The sequence below is a fragment of the Euprymna scolopes genome, chromosome 5 (genome assembly GCF_053919585.1).
Source record: "Euprymna scolopes isolate OS-2025 chromosome 5, ASM5391958v1, whole genome shotgun sequence".
Lineage (NCBI taxonomy): Eukaryota > Metazoa > Mollusca > Cephalopoda > Sepiida > Sepiolidae > Euprymna > Euprymna scolopes.
Window position 1 is genome coordinate 143,289,953 of NC_136486.1, and position 12,582 is coordinate 143,302,534.

Here is a 12,582-nt window from a genome sequence, read left to right on the forward strand (position 1 = left end):
TATTGCAGTCTCGCTTTACGACAAATATTATATTTTTATTTTCTTACTAATGGTTCAGCACTTAACAAGTCCTGGAGCCACTCGAGGATAATAGTTAATTATGTTGAATATTAAGTATTTACATTAATCTATATACGAACGGTGTGGGGGACATTTTTCCCTAAGAATTTTCTTCCAATTGACAATATCTATGTTTCTGATTTTTTAGATAAGGCTGGTAATTATTTAATATTTGTGTCATGCGAATTTTCTCAATTTTAGTGCTATTCTCACAAAGTGACGGTTGATGTAACCTCCGATCTTCTTCACGTCTATCCTGCCGAACTTGGGAATCTTTCTGTCGAACTCAGGAGTCTCCACCACCTTTCAAGCGGAACAATTTATTTAATCCACGAGAGTAGCATGTTCTCGTTCCGTCAGCCATGACCGGGTAGAAGTCTGAATTAATTCGTGATTGAATTCTTATTATCGTCCGTACGAAGGATTGAACCTTTAACTTTAAAGTATCAGCTAGAACTGAATTTTACGAGTTCAACCAGCAATGAAAAATTTCAATCTCAAAATTAATTTAATATAGACAGACTCTTATGTCAAGATACTTTTAGTTTGATAGAAATCGCAATATAATATTGAGATTAGAATGCAGAAAAAGTACAGTGACAAAACAAGGTGTAAAATAAATATTACACTTACAAAACATATCAGAAAATCAAAATTAACTCAAATACTAAAGAAAAGCATTTTTTATTAAAAAATTGTACACATTTTCGTTTTCATTATTAATATTATAAACGGGAGTCAGTGGAGTTTATTCTTCTATGGTAGACATTCTCATTATAAAAGACACCAGAATAGATTTAGTGACACATTTGTGGCATTGTTATAATTTTATATTTGAATTTTGTAATAATAAGCTAAATCATTTATATTTTCACACGAAACACGACATTTTCCGTGTCTCTATGTTTTTATTTTGTGTAAGACGTGTTTTGATTGGCTAATCCACGTAATGTATGATACATTTGATCAATCGCTGCGTTTTTTTTCACATTAGCGTACTGATATTGACGAGCACTGAAACTAAAAATACAAATTTAGAAAAAATCAAGTAAGTCCAGAAGTAAGTAAAAATACTAAAAGATTATAACAACAAATATTTTTTGCAGAAAATATTTTAACCCTTTATCAACTGGTTGAACTAATTCGTTCAATCGTAAATAAATGAATATAAAGACAGAAATAAAGTGGGAACTAATTCAAACACGCCTTGTACGTATTAGTTCAGTATACGAGTGGAGGATTTTGTTTGTTGTCATAAAACATATTTTTCAAGCACTAAGGATAATACTCATGGTAAGTTTATGAAATGCAAAAATTCTCGGTGATAGTTTAACTATCGAACTTCATAATTTTTTTCCATTTTTAAGGCAATCATAGTATCATTAACCTTTAAACTAACTAACATTAACCATGCATATTTTTTTAAATTATCTACATCATAATTTTTTTTTTACATCAGAATATTTTTTAATTATCTACATAATAAAGGCTTAAAGATGTATTTAAAATTCTACGTAAGAACGTGGAAAAATCACTGAAATAATTGAAAAGACAGTTGTGTACGTTTAGCACTGTTCCAAATTCTTTTTTCTAGTCTTTACCTATTCTACCAGGATTTCCATTTAAGGTATGGTCCTCCCCCCCCCCAGAAAAAACTTCTCAGCAAGAACTTGTCTTGCTACTAAAACTTTTTTCTTCTGTATACCTAAAACGAAACGGAACTTTCATGAGCAATGTTTCTTTCCAATAACTTCCTATCTGTATAAAACGGTAACGCGGAAATGTTTCTTTACAGAGTACAACAGCAACGTTTTCAATTCGAACGTCAACAAGTATATGTCATGTAGATTAATAATAGTTTTAAATCCTTTAATAGTATTGGTCAATCATCCAACTTAAAATCTCACTAATCGTTATGCTTTTTCAACTTGGACCTCTGGACAGCCAAATTTTCGCTCCAAAACCGATTAAGAAGCTTGCTGTATGTCTAAATGTACTTTATGTAAAATTTCAAATATTTAGACCCAAAATTAGCTGAATAGTTTGCTAGAGACCGCAAAATTGACAGAGGAGTTAGGTAGAGTTTCAAAGGTCAAATCGTTAAACTTTGACACCTTGAGAGCTAAATTTCTTGCTGAAAACAAATTAAAAAGATTTTCCCAAATCTCAATACCCCTTATGTCAAAAATCGAGTCTGTAGACTGAAAATTGACAGAGTACCTTGTAGAGAAATGTACACACACAGAAACACACAGATAGACAATTTCACTTCACTTCAGATGTGGATATATATATAGTAAGTTATAAAATATATATGCTACACTGAATATTCCGCGTTTCATATTCTCTAGGATTCTTCAGGCTATATATATATATATATATATATATATATATATATATATATATATGTATATATATATATATATATTGCATTACATATGTGCATACATATTTCAGTGGAATCTCAATTTCGAGAGACTCACCTCATCAAACCGAAAAATGCTTCAAACTGAAAAGAAAATCAAGGTTCATTCATTTTGCATATAAAATAGATAGTGAATGTGATTTAAACCCCGAAGAATAGGGGGTGTATAGTTTGTGAATGTGAGTTGTTTGGGTTAGACGAGAAAAGAAATTTTACCTAAAAGGTGGTCAGTATATTCCTATTACTATTCTAACTAATATTTTGGATAGTAATTACAAAATTAAAGTTTAGAAAGTTTATATTAAAGGAAAAATATAAATAAACTAACGCAAAAGTATTAGATACATTGATTTAATCGCTTTCTATTGTTGCAAACATGTTTTTGCAAAGATATGCAGATATTTTGCGCCATTCTTCTTTGCAGAACTGTTCTAGATGTTGAATATTTTGTGGATTCCTCTTGTGAACATTGATCTTCAATACTTTCCACAAATTTTCAATTTAATTGGGTTGAGGTCTGGAGACTGACTGGGCCAAATAAGAACGCCAATTCCGTTATTTCTAAGCCATTCTTTGGTTAGTTTGGCAGTATGCTTGGGATCATTGTCCTACTGAAACACAAAATTGCTATTATTTCCCAACAAATCAGCAGATTTCTGGAGGTTTTTCTCCAAAATCTCCCTGTACATACGTTTATTCATTCTACCATTGATGATTTTAGTTCACCAGTACCTTTGGATGAAAAACACCCCCATGCTATAATCGAACCACCGCCAAACTTTACCGTAAGCATTGTATTCTTTTTGTTATAGGCGGTGCAATTTTTACGCCAGGCATATGTTGCTGTGTTTCTTTCAAAGATTTCGATTTTCGATTCGTCTGACCAGATTACCTTGTTCCAAAATTCTTACTGTTGTTCACCATATGTTTTAACATAATTCAAACGTAATCTGACATGTTTAAGCTTCAATAATGGAACCTGTACGATTTACAACTGTACTGATTGTATCCTTGCTCACATTAATCCCAGCTTCTCTGAGGTCGGTTTGAATTTCACCACGAGTAAGAAAAGGGTTTTTGTACCTTTCTGCTTACCCACCTTGATTTTTTTCTTTTAATTTCCTTGGCCGACCACATCTTGGAAGATTTACAACAGCTTCACCAGGAGTTTTAAACTTTTTAATAACGTTTCCAACTGTACTAAGTGGTAGATTAAGTTCCCTTGATATTATTCGATACCCCTTTTCCTTCTTTGTGCTTATCAATGATTTTTGGCGAATGACTATTGACAACTCTTTAGTTTTAGGCATTTTTATAAATGAACTGGTTGACTCTGAAGGGGTGAGCCCAAACTGAAAGAATTTTATAAAATTATTTTGATATAAAGCTCTCTGATCGGTCAGTGATAACTCGTTTGCATTATTGCAACACGCTAAGCAAAAGTCATTTAAATTTATTTCAGAAAAAGAATTTTGTAAAAATGTATCCAATATTTTTGCGTTTGTTAATTAATATTTTTAGTCACGTGCAAGCGACTCTATAAGTCACTCCGTCGGTCGGTCTGTCGGTCTGTCGGTCGGTCGGTCGGTCTGTCGGTCTGTCCGTAACACTTTTGTCCTTTGCCTTTTTGGTTAAGATCAAAGGTCTGTTGTTAATAGATGCTGTTCTTAGCTTTTTAAGCTTTTCTCGGCCTTTTGGCCAAGATTAAAGTGTAGTATTTGTTCCGGCAGATACTGCAAGCAAAGGCCATATGTGGGGGCAACCCCACATATAAGACCTTGGTCAATGTAGGGGAAAGTCTTTATACCAATTGTCACTATCCAGCTCCAATTTCCCACCCATCGGGAGCTGGTCCCCTTTTCCCTCTCCCCTCCCTCTCTCTCCACATTAAAAACCGGCCTTGTGCCTAATTTGCTCAGTGGGGAAGCAAATAAATAAAAAACCCACATATAAGACCTTGGTCAATGTAGGGGCAACCCTTCATACCAATTGTCACTATCCAGCTCCTCTACTACCCGGGGGGGGTCCCCATTTCCCCTTCACTCCTTACATTAAAGATCGGCCTTGTGTCTAATTTGCTCGGTGGGGGAGCAAATAAATACCGCTTTTCTTGGCCTTTTGGCTAAGATCAAAGTGTAGTATCTTTTCTTACTACATGCTGTACTTATGTTTGTAAATGTGTGATTTAAAGAGGGGGATCACTTCTCTGTATTAATTTAATGTAAAATGATCACCCACTTTACAAACAGTCAGTCTCAAAGCAATTCAAGTCATTTTCCAGATCATTCAAGTTGTTTTTGAAGGATTCCAGTTATTTTTTAAGCATTCAAGTCATTCTTAAGGCCATTCAATTCATCCTTAAGTTCATTAAAGTCATTCTAAGTCATTTACTTTTTATTTATTAAAGTCATTTCAGCCCATTTTCCGGTAATTTTAGTTTATCTTTAAGAATTTCATGTCAATCCTACATTCACACATTTATTCATTACACGAGAGCATGCGACTAATGGCTATATTCCTTGTTCCTTAAATATAAACTTTCTAAACTTTGATTTTGTAATTACTTCTCCAAATACAATTTAAGATTATTAATAGGAATATACTGACCACATTTTAGGTAAAATCTTGATCTTAATTAAAGTTTGGAAGAAAAATGTAATGCATCCAATACTTTTGCGTGGCACTGTCTCTCTCTCTCTCTCTCTCTCGTTGTATATATATATATATATATATATATATATATATATATATATATATATATATATAAAATAAGTTAAAAAGGTAACACAGAAAGTTTATTACACTATCAAGTCAATAAGGGTTACAGAAAGGGAAATAAGAGGAACCGTCTTTATGCCTTAGTATTTTGGAGCTAAATGCTTCTCGTCAGAAGGGAGAGAAAGCTTTTTAACCTTTAAAACGATTTGATGCAAAAACGCTAAAACATTTAATCCCACGTCAATCGTTGAAAAACTACTTTGTAAATAAATTATATTGTTGCAGTCACTGTATTAGTTTTTATAAATTTCGACTAATCTTAATATTTATTGTAATTGTCATGAGTTGTTTACTACGAAAAACTGATTCGGAGATTTAAAAACAAAACGGTATTTTATCTCATGCCCCCCCCATCAATATTAATCAAACGCTACTTCCCTTAAAACAAAGAAAAGAAACGTTCCAGATATTGCATCTATTTTTATGGTTCGGAATTAATTATTTTACCAATCTCTTCGTTACCCATGTTACTCGTCTTCCACCGTAAAACATGTGTTACAAGACGATTATATTTTTAAAGAACCAATAATACTATTTATCACACTCTCTGATTATTTATATTTTTATATATTAACTTTATAACATTTTTATATTTATTAAAGTTTCATTATTTACATATTTTATATTGATAACAACCTTATTTAATGATTCTTATTAGTAAACTACAATCTAGGGTATACATATATTAATTTTAATGTAACGCGAGCTATTATCAGAAATTCAGACATAATTTACCCGTAAAAGCTGCTATCTTATGCGGAATAGGAACTATACGTAACGGGGAAGAATTTATTCCATCAATTGTTTCATAGATCAATATTCAATAATCAAATGTTATATCTAAATCAAGAAATATAGCTGATATTTAATTTAATGCTAACTGCGTCCGATATCAAATGTTCAGCATTTTCAAACACCTTGTTATCATTAATACATAAAAGGTTGTCGATTAATCGCGGGCAACCATGATAACTATACGTTCTATGTATTACTTTTTTTAAAATTTAAGTCTGTGTAGATAAAGATTAGTCTAAATCCACAGGATCTAAAGCTTTTTATAATTTGAGGGACTAATTTATTTCCTATTTGAAAATACACCTCTTCATATGATGATTATTAGTATTTTAAAACGAGTTTTGAGAAACTTACGATTTCTTCTTTTACATCAGAAGGGGTTAAATTTAAGTCTATGCAATTAACTTTCTCTTCTGCAAAATTATAAACCCATAATATTATCTAAAGCTTTTAATAAGTCTCATGAGTGGTAATTTTTAAATAAAAATATTAAACAAAAATATTGCGACAGATTACGGGAATTTTTGAGATTTTCTTTCTATTTTACTGTATATATATATATATATATATATATATATATATATATATATATATATATATATATATATATGAGCAAACAGTTAATGAAATATGTTAAAAACACTTTGAAATGAGTTAAAAACATATTTAATCTGAAAAGGAAACACTAGATAAATGGATAGTCCTTAATCCGCGGAGTTTCGGAGTTTTCTTTTATTAATATTATTTTTTCCTTGTACACATTTTTGTGAATTATTCCATGGATTTCTGCCTTTGGATTATTATGGACCATCTTCTTCCAATTACGGGATTTCCTTGGATTTTACTTGTACAAATGGAAATTCTTTTAACTTTCTTGAAGTTTTACATTTGGATTTTACCGTCACTGGATTTTTTGTCTTCCACCAGACTATCTATTAATGTGGAATCACCTTTTTATTTACTATATTCCCTCTGCTTAACTTATTTTGTTTTCAAGTAAGATCTTTGACTTATTTGTTGTTTCATCAAATACTTCTGCATGCAAAATCCGATCCCGCATTTTGCTAATTCCTACCCTCTGATGAGAAGGAGAGTATTTCTTCGAAACTCCGCGGATTAAGGACTATCCATTTATCTAGAGATTCCTTTTCAGATTAAATATGTTTTTAACTCATTTCAAAGTGTTTTTTTTAACATATTTCATTAACTGTTTGCTCATATTATAAGCTCTATTTTCTATTTGGTATTATCGAGCTTTTATATCTGGCTGAGATGATTTTATAAATATTAATTCTTTAATATTTATAATTTACTTTAATTTTACCATCTTGGATAATTTTGGTAAATTCAATTGTAATTTTCATTATATATATATATATATATATATATATATATATATATATATATATATATATATATATAAAATATATATTTAAAACTAACAATAACAATAGAAAACAAACAAATAAATAAATTAAATAAACATGAATATACATAAACGATCAAACATATATGTATATATATATGTATATGTATGTGCATGTATGTGTGTACACATAGATATATTTATATATATATATATATATATATATATAAAAGGAAGGAAAAGATCTACCTTAAACCACTAACTTAGTTCTAAAACAGATCATTTGTTCGATAAAATGCATGCCGATTGGCTGATAGGAAGGGGCGCGGTGGATACTAGAAAGCTGATTGGCTAACTAGAAATCCTCAACATATATAAAAACAAGAAGCAACCACAGAATTCGCGCATAAGCCTGACGAATCCTATAGTGGATGAAACGCAGAATATTCAGTGTAGCTTAATCGCCATATATATTTTATAAATTACTAACTAGCTCTACCTACGTATTGAGCACTTTTGAATTAAATACTTAAAGTTTACGCATAAATCTATACTTTCGTATATTAAATTTATGTAAGTAAATGAAGTAGTTATATATATATATATATATATATATATATATATATATATATATATATATATATACATACTAACAAAAGTACCAGTCGTTGACTAGGTTCAAAAACGCCCTACAGAAAATGGACTCTGATTTATGAAAGTATGGTAGGTTATGAAAAGGAAGGGTTGTAAAGAGATAGCTTCGAATTTTGGGGCATCAAAACCAAAGCAAAATATGATGAAAGTAAAAATAAAATAGATAAACCCCATAATTTATTATACCATACCTGTTCACACTGAAACACTTATCACAATATTCTGTGGATCTATATTAAAAAAACCTTGTTAAACTTTTTGACATATTTCCATTCTATGGAGGTCAAGCGCGAACGACCACCCCATAATTTTATTATACCATATTTCTTTAAACTGAAACATAATTATCAAAGTATACTTACGCAGATAGATATGAAAAGTCTTTATTAAACTTTGTGCCTATTTCCATTCTATGGAGGCCAGCGCGAACGACCACCCCACAATTTTATTATACCATCCCTATTTAAGTTACAACATACTTATCAAAGTATTATTATGTACATCTATATCAAAAACACTTGTAAACGTTTTTTTTAATTTTTATATTTTTTTATTTCCATAATTTGTCGACGAGGCGCGAACGCAGACCCCACAATGTTAATGAACCACCGTTCTGCAGGACCAAACATACCGATTCCTGTGTCTCAATACATCTTCTATCATTATATGTAATCAGTTTTTTAAAATAGTCAACCATATAGGAGCCTATTCGTGGCCACACACACACACACACACACACACACACACACACACACACACACACACACACACACACACACACACACACACACATAGACATTCAGCTTCATATCATATATATATATATGTGTGTGTGTGTGTGTGTGTGTGTGTGTAAATATAGATTCTACAGAATAATTGGATTATTTTCATTTTGGATTCTTAATCGTGATCACTATGTCAATATTGCCTATCATAACTACTCCCTCTGAGAACCTTGCATCTTATGACCAGCCTAAGAACGGCGTATACGTTCACTTGCAGTTTTCATTTTGCGTTTCTTTCTGCATTTCATACATTCCTTTTATTATACTTCTGCATATATGATTAGTTTCATATCATGCAGTTTCAATTGATGCAAGTATCATAAAATCATAGCTTCATTAGTTTACTTAAATCTTTTCTATGCTTAAAAGAACGCATTCCTTAACCCTCCGAGGATTAAGGAATTATTAAGTATCTTCAGTATTCTATAAATTTTTGTAAATAATAATTTACACTCTTCAATTTTTTTTTTATAGCAAGCCCTATTTCTTCTTTGTATTGTGTTCAGCTTCTTTTATCTGGTTTGGATTACTATATATATATATATATATATATATATATATATATATATATATATATATATATATATATATATAAATATTCATTTTAATATTCTCTTTAAGTTTACAGGAGCTTTTGACTCATAAGCTTAATTTTTACTTCCTAATTTATATCTATCTATCTATCTATCTATCTATCTATCTATCTATTATATAAAAGTCACTTTGTGTGTGTGTGTGTGTGTGTGTGTGTGAATTCCTTCCTCATGTGTTCCAAAACGGCTGAGCCTATCTTTTACAAATTTAACGCAGAGCTAATTTATGTCTGGCAGTGTTCTTAGTTATGTTTTATCAGCAATTCATCCGATTAGTATCCGACCCTAAAATGTTTTTTTTTCATAGCTAAAAAAGAAGAATTTTACAAAGTAATATTTTACGTTACACCGGCAACGGGATAATAAAATCTTAGCAAATCATTTCTTCTTAAAAAACTGAATTATTAACACCTGGAGATATATCTGACTGGTAGAACATTCGACTACAGATATATATGTTAGATCACAAAATTTAAGCGACGTTGAAAGCTACGATAAACCTGTCTAGTACTAAATGGGCGACCATTTTGGAATACCAGGTGCTGTATGTTCATCGTTTCAAGTGGTCCTAAAGTCTTCATTGTTACTGGAATAAAGCAGTGTCGTATCAGAAGTTATGATTTTGCTAATACTATCATAAATTGAAACTGCACCATATGAAACTAATCATATATACATAAAAATTAATGGAAAGAATTAATGAAATGCAGAAAAGAAATGCAAAATGAAAAATGCAAGTGAAAGGATATGCAGTTATTAGGTTGGTTCCTAAGGCGAATTGATCATCAGATGCAATGTTCAGTGTTCTTAAATATGTTTCGTTCAGAAATTCATCAGATTAGTATCGAAAATCGAAAAAATCCGATCCTAAAAATAGTTTTTTTTCTTACAGCTAAAAAAGAAGAATTTTTACAAGGTAATATTTTACGTTACACCGGCAAGGGAGATAATAAAATCTTAGCAAATGATTTCTTCTTAAAAAACTGAATTATTGACACTTACGACATAGTGCCACACGTATATTCATAAGAGACTTGGCAAATCAGTTCTTCAATCAATACAGATTGACTTAATGCATCGTCGATCTCTAGTCCGGAAATGGATTATCATTAACGCCATAATGTCTGTTTCTTGGTTGTTTTAACTTTTAATCGGTTTTATTGTAATACTTTTTGCTATAATCGTACATCCGTTTTGTATACGTTTTGGCTGTAGATTAATTTATTTTGTTAACGTATAATGTTTTTAAACAATTTGTAGTGAATGATTTCTGTTTAACACATAGAGACCTGATAAGTACTCCCAGTCAAAGATATTGTTGTGCTCTTTTGTTCTGGAAAATAATAGAGATATATGCGCCAGATCAGTCCATTAACGAATTGCAGCGTCCACTTAGCAGTCTCTATTGCAATTGCTATAGATGTAAGTGGACTTTATTCTGAGAGTTCTGACCAGTCGTATGTTATCTCTTTCCTTTCAATCCAATACTGATCTTTACTCTCCTCACTCCTCGTGGAGTATGTTGGGAGAGAGTGGATTTTGAAGTCGTAATTATTGTGTGAATCCAAACTCTAAAGCAAATTGGAGACTCATCGCTGAATTCAGTTATACGTTATACCCAATAATTCGTTATTCGTTATACATTATACCCAATATGGTGGGTGAGCTTAAGTAGTTGATAGAGTTGAGAAATACGGTAGACAGAAAGAATGCTGACAATGCTGAGTTTCAAAGTTTCGAGATAGGGTAATAGCAAACAGCTTGCTCAAGGGTGTTCGAGACAGTTTACTGACGTATCCGGAACAAATTATCCTTAATCTATAGTAAATTATCTTTAATATATAGTCTCTATAGCCAGAATAATGACAACTAACAAATAGCACTAAGCTATCAAAATAATCCAAAATTACGATTTCACCACCCGATTCAGACTAAAGATCTATCTAATCTGGAAGTGGGTGATCATTCTACATTAAATTTATGAACTCCATTTTAAAACCTTACTTCTATTTAATTACCATTTTATGGAAATTTTGCATGTAGTTTTCGTGTAATAAAGTATACAGCATAATCATATTTATATATCGGATCTTGTTAGATCACAGAAGTTAACCGACATTCATCCTGATCAGTGCTAAATGGGTGACCATTTAGGAATACTAGGTGCTGACTGTTTGTTGTTTCAAGTCATCCTGGAATTTGTTTGTTATTGGAATCAAGCAGTCTCGACACAAGAGAAATGGGTTGTGATTGTGCAACCCTTGCTTCACAATTACACGTGCATCTCCCCTTTATTGGAGGTATCCATTGTCTCTAAAGACTGGACGCATGCCATGACGTAATCGGAGAAAAAAAGTAGTTTCATTTTCAAATAAACTAGCCAGGGTTAAAGACTCAAATTTTCTCGAATGTCCGTACTTACTTGTTGTTTTTATTTTGCGGTGTTTGTTTTATTTTTTATTTAGCTGCTTTTTCTTCTTCTTTTATTCATTTAAGTCCTATGAGAAAGTGTACTTTGACGTCTTGGTTGGTTATTTGAGTTCGTCACCGAAAGAATTCAGGGACAATTAAAAATCACTGTTGACATTTTGGGTGTTTTCTAAGTTTGTTCAGACACTATTGCTTAAGCAGCAGCAGCATCTACGGCGGTGTCGGTTATGCGGACGTCCCTCGTTGGTTCTGTTCCACGCCATCCGCAATGACTCATACATGCTCCGTCTGAGAAGTCCTCGCACTGCCAGCATCGCCCCAGACTAATTTGTCGTTAAAGAAACACGAAAAGAAAATACTTCAAGAATAATGTCCACTTACCGTAACTTCAGACAAGTTTTTAGTTTCTTCCACTTTTTTATTTGTAATACTTATTTGTTGTTTATTTATCAAATGATTTTCTTCTAAAAGATAATTTTCTTTGTTTCGTAGTTCATATAGTAGTAGCTGTCCCTATCTGGCATTATCCGGTAATCTTTATAATTTATCTTTTTAATAGATTTTGTCTTTAATATCATTTTGATAGCAACTGGTAAAAAAACGAAATTATTATGAATTAAAAAAAATGTTTTTAAAATAATTAAAATTGATAAACATGCACCGAATTTCAGTAGTCGTTAGACTAAAGAAACACAA

At 31.4% G+C, this 12,582-nt stretch overlaps 1 protein-coding gene and 1 pseudogene across 1 annotated transcript in view; one reads left to right on the top strand and one right to left on the bottom strand.

Annotated features, from left to right (window-relative positions):
- LOC145276641 (chitin synthase chs-2-like) overlaps window positions 1–12,582 on the bottom strand; it is a 270,308-nt gene that overhangs the window by 108,482 nt on the left and 149,244 nt on the right. The gene's annotated exons all lie outside the window — the stretch shown is intronic.
- Window positions 4,586–4,728, top strand: LOC145277268 (U2 spliceosomal RNA; annotated as a pseudogene).